At 42.2% G+C, this 9657-nt stretch overlaps 1 long non-coding RNA gene across 1 annotated transcript; it reads left to right on the forward strand.

The window, feature by feature from the left end:
• Positions 1 to 4537: 4537 nt before the first annotated feature.
• LOC147582543 (uncharacterized) lies at positions 4538 to 8542 on the forward strand. Its single transcript, XR_015248745.1, has 2 exons — positions 4538 to 6096; positions 7898 to 8542. It is a non-coding gene; the product is annotated as an uncharacterized LOC147582543 (long non-coding RNA).
• The last annotated feature ends 1115 nt before the right edge of the window (positions 8543 to 9657 follow it).

Raw genomic sequence — 9657 nt, forward strand, 5'->3', positions numbered from 1 at the left:
TGAAACCAGTTAGTAAAAGACTACCAACCTTGTTCATGAAAATATCTAGGCAACCTAAGTCAGTTCTATTTCCATATAAATTTTATAATTGGTTCATTAATTGCAACCAAAAAAAAGCCTGCTGGAATTTTGCATAAAATCTATAAATACATTTGAAGAGAACTGACATCTTTACATCACAGATTCTTTTAATCCGTGAACACAGTATATTTTCCCATATATTTATGTCTTTCATTTCTCTGAGCAATATTGTATAGTTTTCAGTGTATAGGTCTTGCATAGCTTTTGTTAAATGTATTCCTCAGTATCTTCTGTCACTCTTGTAAATGAACTTCTTAAAATTTCCTTTTTTATTGTTTGTTGCAATTCTATAAAAATAAAAATAATTTTTGCATGTTAACTTTGTAACATGTGACCTTGCTAAATTCACTTATTAATTACAACAATGGTTTTGTAGATTCTTTAGAACTTTCTGCATAAGAAATCATGTCATCTGCAAATAGAGACAGTTTCCACTCTGCTTTCTGAACTTTAAAACCTTTCTTTCTTTTTCTTACCTTATTGCAGTGGCTAGGAGTAGTGGTCAGTACAATGTGGAGAAGAAGTGATGAAAGTGGACATCATCGCCTTGTTCCCAAACTTACTGAGAAAGTGTTCAATATTTCATTATTAAGAATACCTTTTATAAGATTGAGGAAGCTCCCTTCTATTCCTAGATTGCTGAGAGTTTTTATCATAAAGGTGTATTTGTCAGTTGCTTTTTCTGCATCTATCAGAATGACCGTATGCTTTTTCTCCTCTATTATTTTATTTTATTTTTTTTTTTAATGTTTATTTATTTTTGAGACAGAGAGAGACAGAGCATGAACGGGGGAGGGTCAGAGAGAGGGAGACACAGAATCTGAAACAGGCTCCAGGCTCTGAGCTGTCAGCACAGAGCCCGACGCGGGGCTCAAACTCACGGACCGTGAGATCATGACCTGAGCCAAAGTCGGACACTTAACCGACCAAACCACCCAGGCGCCCCATCTCCTCTATTATTTTAATTTGGTGAGTTACATTGATTGATTTTTTTTTCCTGTCAAATCAACCTTGCATTCCTAGGATACTCTTATTGGTCATGAGGTATTATTCTTTTTATATATTATTGTGTCTGATCTGCTAATATTTTGTTGAGAGTGTTTACAACTATGTTTGTGAGGGATGCTGGCCAGCCTCCTTTTCGTATGTGTTTGTCAGGTTTGGGTATTCGAGTTTACCAGCACCATAAAACAAACTGGGAAGTGTATCCCATCTTCCTCTATTTTTTTGAAAGAGTTTGTGTAACTTTGGTGTTATTTCTTCTTTGAATAGTTGATCAGCGTAATTACTGTGCCTACAATTCAGGTTTTCTGTTTCATCTTGTGTAAATACTGGTGATTTGTTATTTTTACAGGATTTTTCCATTTCATCTATTTTGTAGAAACTATTGGTATAAAGGTCTTCACAGCATTCTCGTATTCTCTTTTTGTTATTTTAACGCCTGTAAAATCTGCATTGATAGTCCCTCTTTCATTCCTGATATTGGTAATTCGTGTTTTCTATTTTTTCTTGAGGACTCTAACAAAGTTTATCAGGTTTTTTTTGCTGTTATTGTTCACAAAGAAACAACGTTGGGGTTTGCTAGTTTTCTTTATTGCTTGCCTGTTTCTTATTACATTCATTTCTACTATATTTATTATATTACTTGTTCTACTTTGGTTTACTTTGGGTTTGAGGTGGAATCTTAAGTCACTGATTTCAGACCTTTCTTCTTTTCTAATATAAGCATTTAAAGCCATAAAATTCCCACTAAGCCCTGCTTTAGCCACAACCCACAAATTTTGTTGTATTTTCATGATCATTAAGTTTTATATATTTTCTAGTTTCTCTTTGATTTCTTTTTTCACTCATGGGTTGTTTAGAAGTGTGGGTCTAATTTAATATTGGGGATTTCCTAGGTACCTTATTTTTATTGATTTCTAATTTAATTTAATTACCCTGTGATTAGAAGATACATGCTAGTATAATTTTGATCCTTTTTTATTTTATTAGGACTTGTTTTATAGCCCAGGTTATGGTCTTTCTTGGTAAACGTGTGCAGTAGAAAAGAATGTATATTTTCAGTTGTTGGGTATAGTGTTCTATAAATACCAGTTAAGTGAAGGGGCTGATAAGGCTGTTTAGAGCCTCTGTGACTTTACTGATTTTTTTTCTGGTGGTTCTATCAATTGTAGGAAGGATTAAAATATCCTACTATAATTGTAAATTTTTCTATTTCTTTTTTTATTCTGGCAATTTAAAATTTTTTTTACTTATTTTGAGAGAGAGAAAGAACGTGAGCAGAGAAGGAGCAGAGAGAGAGGGAGAGAGAATCCCAAGCAGGCTCCACACTGTCAGTGTAGAGCCTGATGCAGGGCTCGATATCACGAACCATGAGATCATGACCTGAGCCAAAATCCAGAGCCAGACACTTAAACAACTGAGCCACCCAGACACCCCTATTCTGTCAATTTTTGTTTTATGTATCTCGAAGCTCTATTCTTAGTCATGTACACATCAACAATCATTATGTCTTCCTTATTAATTGATCCATTGTACTTAAAGTTTATCTCTTTTTCAAAATTTATCGTTAACTTTATTGAGGAATGATTGACAAATATAATTGTATATATATTTAAAGTGTGCAATGTGACGATATACATATACATTGTAGAACGATTACCAAGATCAAGAAAATTAACAATCCGTTACCTCACATAGTTAACAAAGTTAGCTCTGTGTGTGTGTGTGTGTGTGTGTGTGTGTGTGTGATAAGAATGATTAAGATCTCCTCTCAGCAGCTTTCAAGTCTACAATCTTGTATTATTAACTGTAGTCACCTTGCTGTACATTAGAGCCTCAGAACTTATTCTTATAACTGATAATTTATGACCCGTGACCTACATCATCCTGTTTTTTCCCACCTCTCTGCCCCCCAAGTCCCAACTCCCTTCAACCATTCTATTCTCTGTTTCTGTAAAATTGGCTTTTTTTTTTTCTTTTTAGAGTCCATATATAAGTGACACCATACAATATTTGTCTTCCTCTGTCTGGCTTATTTCGCTTACTGTAATGCCCTCCAGATTCATCCACGTTTTAGCAAATGGCAGAATTTTCTTCCTTTTCATGACAGAATAATATCCCATTGTCTATCTGTACCACATTTTTCTTTATTCATTTATCTGTTGAAGGACATTTAGGCTGTTTCTGTATCTTGGCTATAGTGCTTCAGTGAATATGGGTGAGAAAGTCCATCCTTTCTAGTCAGAATATAGCTTGGTCTTGCTTTTTAAAAAAGATCTAGTAAACTCTGCCTTTTAATTAGGGTATTTAGTTCATTAATATTTAATGTGATTATTAATGTGATTGTATCCAGGTCTACCATTATACTCTTTCTTTTCTGTTGTCCACTCCACTCTATTCTTAATTCTTCTGTTTCCCTGCCTTCTGTTGGATTATTTGACTATATTTCATAATTTTGTTTTAGTTATTAGATTTTTTTTTTAAGTTTATGTATGTGAGAGGCAGGTAGGGGCAGAGAGAGAGGAGAGAGTGAGAATCCCAAGCAGGCTCCCCACCGTCATCATGGAGCCCAACACAGGGCTCAAACTCACGAACTGTTAGATCATGACCTGAGTTGAAGATGGATGTTTAATGGGCTGAGCAACCAAGGTGCACCTAGATTTTTCGATATATAACTTTGCATTATTTCTTTGATGGTTTAGCTAAGGATTACAAAAAAAATCCTTAGATTCATTTTACAGTATACTTACAGTTAGTACTGAACATCTTTACATAAAATGTAGAAACCTTGAGACAGTGTAAGTCCATTTGCCACCCCGACCACCACTATCACCGTTAAGTCCACAGCCTTTTAAATCACTATTCCCTTGTATGCAACGTGTCGTTTTTCTTTACCTACTCGCAAGATTTCCCCTTTATTTTTCTTTTGCTGCAGTTTAATTACGATATGCCTAGATGCAATTTTATTCATAATTATCCTGTTTGGGATTCCCTATGCTCTGGATCTTTCAACAAATTTGGGAATTTCTTATCCAGTATTTTGTCAGATATATTTTCTGCCTCATTATCTCTCCCCTCTCCTTCTTAGACTCCCATTGACTTCATACTGAACTTTGGATATTCCCTACCCATCCTTAAATCTTACTCAGTTTTTTCAGTCTTTTCTCTTTTTTGTCTTCAGATTGGGTAATTCCTTTTGGCGGATCTTCCAGGCCACTCATCCTGTCATTCATTAGGGGAGTGGCTCCCTAACCAGGACTGTTTAATATTTAAACTTTTTAAATATTAGGTTTTAAAGTATAATAGAAGGCTCAGGTAAAGTACAATAGAAATCCACAATACTAAGATTTATTAATGTTAACTATGTAATACCATGATTTCATATGCAATGAAGTTCAAAACCTCAGTCCTCAGTCTAGACAACTCTCTATAGAAAAATGGAGATTTTGTGATAAGTTCATAACTTGAGTCAAAGCTAGGGATCGAGTTAGGAGACAGACACCAAGCAGAGAGTTTACAACACAGTGTTATGAGGTGCTAAAATCCAGATGTGAACAAAGTGCCAGGAGAGCACAGGGGTGCAGATGGCTGCCGCTATCCCAGGGAGTCAGGGAAGACCTTCAGAGGGTTGGCACTTAATCAGGCATTTTAGTTAGCAGGAATAGTCAGACTTTGTCAAAACTAGAACATTCTAGGCGGAAGGGCTCTGGGAAGGGGCTGCCATTGGGAGGAGGGGGAAGGAGGAAATGGAGGGTAGTGTCTCCAAGGTGGGGCAGGAGAGTGGTCTGTGTCAGGCTGTTTGAAGCTCAAGCTGAGAAATAGTTTGTTGCATCATGTGATGGTACTGGTGGGAAAGAGTAGGACACCTCCTTCATCCTAGGAAGACTAAAGCAAGCTCTGTCCTCCAGGAGCTCTCAGAGAAGCCAAACCAACCTCCATTGGTTGAGAAGCCAAATCAACCTCCATTACACAAAAGAAGAAGAATACCCATGGCCATCATTCTGCTCCAGCCTCTATTTTCTCTCACCTAGCCTATGGTACTCTCCCAAAGGGCCTCCCCATTATTCCTTTTGCTCACTTTCAATCCATTTTCCACACTTGGAGCCAATCATCTTTTAAAACCACAAATCGGAACAGGTTAACGCATTGCTTAAAAGCACTCACTGGCTTCCCACTGCACTTAGAACGCTCTGAATCCACACCACTTCCCATGGCTTCATGCCCAGCCTCCCTAGCTTCACATCTGGTCACAATGGCCTTCTGGCTGGGCCTCGTCAGGCCAAGCTCTTATGGACATCGGGACTGTGTGCTGCCTATTGTCACTTTCCTCCCAGCTCACCATGTGGCTGGCTTCTTCTTGGCCATTAGGTCCAGTGTGACTCCCTTCCCTACGTCAGGTGCCTCCGCTATTAAACCCCGTCACAAGGCATGAATACCAATTTGTAGTCTCTTAACCTGTTTGTTCACCTGATTCATATCTACCTCCTCCACTGGGACATAGACCACAATGGCAAGGATCTTGGCTGTCTTGTAGCTCATTAAATCCCCAGCACCCAGTATAGTGCCCAGTGTGTGGTAGATACTCGGAAAATATCCGTGGATAAATAGCTATAACTACATGTTAAAGGTCATGCGATTAACTCTGTATCACAGAGCAGGAGATGAGTGGAGGGTGAAGGATCAGAAGAGGAGAGAGAAAGCCCTGTTTGAAGGGGGCAGCCCTCGTTGCCACTAGCCTACCTGCAAGGAGGGCCCCTCATGATCTTGCTGTGGGTTGCGCAGCCCCCTGGGGGTGAAGGAGTAACTTCGGCTGTGAAAATGATACTTTGGGTAAGGTAACCTTGTTCTCTGGGCACACTCCAGTAGGCGCACTTCAGGGCTGGGATTTTCACATTCCCCAGAGGGCCGATGTGGATGCAGACTCATTTCACCTCCCCTAATTCTTGCTTCTAGGCCACAGGATGATTTGGAAGCCCTTGCTTGTTCCATCGGCTTCTCCAACCCAGCTCTTAGGTGAGGAAACCTATTCTGTTCCCTAGGAGGCTTACATCTTATTCCAGAAGACAGTGCAAATAAGAGAATTCTTGAATATTCCATTCAGTTGCTTTTTTTAAATTTTTTTTTTCAACGTCTATTTATTTTTGGGACAGAGAGAGACAGAGCATGAACGGGTGAGGGGCAGAGAGAGAGGGAGACACAGAATCGGAAACAGGCTCCAGGCTCTGAGCCATCAGCCCAGAGCCTAACGCGGGGCTCGAACCCACGGACCGCGAGATCGTGACCTGGCTGAAGTCGGACGCTTAACCGACTGCGCCACCCAGGCGCCCCTCAGTTGCTTTTTTTTAAAAAAACACTGTGGTTTCTAAACCTAGGATACATTTTTGAAACTCTCCTGCCCGAAACCCAGGCCGGGAAGCATCACGTACGTAGAAAATGCACACCTGAGAGTTGGAAGCACTGGGTAGGGAGACACATAAGCAGAAGCACGTGATGTCAACATGTGCTTTTATTGAGTGAGATGTGATGTTTCGAAAGTCTACAGCTCACACCCCGAGTGGAATTTCTTTCAGTGCCATTAGCCAGTCTGGAACCCTCGTCCCGCCATCCCCCAGTCACTCCCCTTGTCCTTTCTTATACACAGTCATGGATGGAATAAGAGCATCTCTCCTTGGCCGGGTCAGAGTGGAGCGTCACCTTCTTGACCCCCTCAGAGAATGTTTGTAGTGTTTTGCTGTTTTCTCTGCTGGGTGCGCTTGTGATAACTGATGGAGGCTCAGTCTGCTCCGGGGCTTCCTTGGCTTTGGCTTACAGGGCTCAATTTAGACACCCTGGGCTCAGTTCTCTCAGAATATTGAAATAGGATACAAACACCCACCCTCCACCTCCAACATCCCCATCCTGTTCCCTTCTGCCCTCCTTCCTCCTCCCCAAACAACTAATATTTTAACTCTGTAGTACAGGCTTTAATACCTGTTGCGGTGAGTTTCTCGATCTCCGAATGTGTTTTTCCTGCCTCAGGCTCCCTGGGTCTTTGGCACAGAGAGCACGTGTCAAGAACAGAGCAGGGCATCTGGGTCAGAGGCAGACGTGCTCCTCCAGGCCAGGGAGTGGGTACAACTTCCAAGCCATCCGGACAGCGTGGCTGCTCAGGGTCCCTTCCTGGCTGGTCTCAGAGCAGTTGGACAATGATGTGCACGGTCCCTCTCCCCCAGAGCATCGGCCATGGTCCCTTGGAGACAATGGAGGTCTGGAGGCCTTTGTGAAACAGGCCAGGACATCCTCCTTAGGTCTCACACAGGCAAAATCATCAATATGACAATGCCACAAAGGCTCTGCTTCTGTGCATAAGCTTAGTTATAAGAGCTAAAAGGGAGTTTCCAGCAGAACACCCCCCCTCCCTGCCTAATCTGCCTCCTGCTTCCCACTTCCCACCAGACAAATATGCCTCCCTAAAATTTTAGAGATTCGTATTCTTGCTAGGGAAAGAAAGGAAAGAAAGAAAGAAAGAAAGAAAGAAAGAAAGAAAGAAAGAAAGAGAGAAGAAAGGAAAAGAAAAGAAAAGAAAAAAAAAGAAAAGAAAAAAGAAAAGAAAAGAAAAGAAAAGAAAAGAAAAGAAAAGAAAAGAAAAGAAAAGAAAAGAAACAAAGAAAGAAAAAGATCTTTCCTTTCCAGATTCCTCCTCTGAGCGGACTACATGAGGAGATGTCTGTAAGAAATTGTGGGTTGATATCTCAGACAGGGGGGAAAAAAGCACTTTAAATGGACAAATCAGTCCAAACCACTAAGGTTATAACTCTTTCTCTTCCCTCTCCAGCAGAATAGTAAAACAGACACGTTATTGGCAACTCCGTCGTGCTAAGGAGAGGCCGTCTCCAGCATGACATCAGCCAAATCTATTTCACCAGAGAGCCTTGCACTGCCTGATTTCCAACATGTAGAAGATGCACACGGGGGGCAGGGGAAGAAGGCATAAATGAGACACAGACTGGGGACTTTTTGATGTGTTTAGCACATTTTTGTGACTTCCTTTAACACCGCAGACCTTGGTTCTCCTACCATTAGGCGAACAAAAGACAAGCCGGGAGGGGGCAGGGAAGGTGACCCGTTCAGGAACAAGTTCTGCTCAACCTATTTAGCATTTTTAATTGAACCGCTGAAAAGGGGAGGCAAAAATGGGAAGACGAGAGTGAACACCACAGCCGAGTAACTTCAGATATAAAAAGTCCCTTCATTAAATCTGTTGTTTTTTAATTCATAATTGCACTTAAATAAAGAGGGACCTATGGGCAGCTGTTTCTAATATCGAGTCCCCACCGCACATGAAAGACGCATTTATTCCTGCAGCAGGCCTCCCTACCCTTGGGTGTTATCAGCTGAACATGTTTTGAACCTACCTAATGCATTTGAGGTAGCTTGGGTTTATTTTTCTTTCAATAAAATAAATGGTTTTGTAATTAAATTTCTGCACTGCTTGTGCTTAATGGTTACATTGACAAGTGCTAATGTATGGCAAGAGAATGAGTTTGAAATGAAACATGCTGTTTTTGAATCTGCAAGCAATTTTGCAGCGGGGCAATCAAACCCCTCATGCCAGCAAAACATTTTCATTAATCTGCTCACCACGCCCCTTGCCCACTCGGCTGGCCGAGAGAGGACACTTTTTAGCTCTACCCATCCCCCACCCTTGCCTTGCCTTTTTCTCAAACACACATACGGACGCGCGCGCGCGCGCACACACACACACACACACACACACACACACACACATATCATGAAGCGAGCCGTTGTTTGAAACCATTTTGTGGTCTCTGGCAGGCGAGCCGGTGGAAATTCGCTGACTTTACACCATGAAATGTTTCAGCTGTCCCCTCCGAGGGGACTGGCTGCCTCAACCTTTCAATCCCTGGCAGCCAGTCAACAAGAAAATCTGTCCCTCTGCTTTCCTATTTTTTTTTTTAACATTTCCCCCTTAGCTAAATTTATTTTTGAATAAATCTTCTCATAGAAAATAGAGAACAGCTATTACCTATCTGGCCTCGGTCTCTGCGAACCACTTCAAGCCCTGGCAAAGGTGGCGGCCTTCCAGTGGTGCGCTTGTAAGAAGGTTCATGAATGGAAGCCTGGATGGTGGGCTGTGGCCCTTTGCTGGCTCCCCTTCCGCCCGATGCCCCGGGAGGGAGTCCGCAGCTTGTGCTCCGGCCCGCACAGGTAGGGGAAGTGGACACACGCCTTTGGCCCTGGCCCTTCCTTGGAAGGCCTGTGTTTCATCCGACCACTAGCAGGATGACTTCCCAGGTCATGGCTGCTCTAGAGCTTGCTGGACCCCCTCGTCAGAGGCCAAGAAGAATGGGCAAAGCCCAGAAGCCGTCTGGGCTGTGGAGAGAGAGAGAGCGATGGGGGCTCTGGCTCAGTGGCTCCCCACAAGGTGTGCGACTCAGCATTTCCCCTCCAGGCTGGGGAGAGGAGCCGGGGACTGCCCACATGAATGCTGACTCACCCGTCAGGGCTGGCCAGAATTACAAGCTGTCCTGCCCCAGCGCGGCCTTCTCTTGCCTGTGCTAGGACAGGGCTTAG

Source organism: Puma concolor, chromosome A3 (assembly GCF_028749965.1).
Source record: "Puma concolor isolate L17-30 chromosome A3, mPumCon1.1.hap2, whole genome shotgun sequence".
In the NCBI taxonomy this organism is placed as follows: domain Eukaryota; kingdom Metazoa; phylum Chordata; class Mammalia; order Carnivora; family Felidae; genus Puma; species Puma concolor.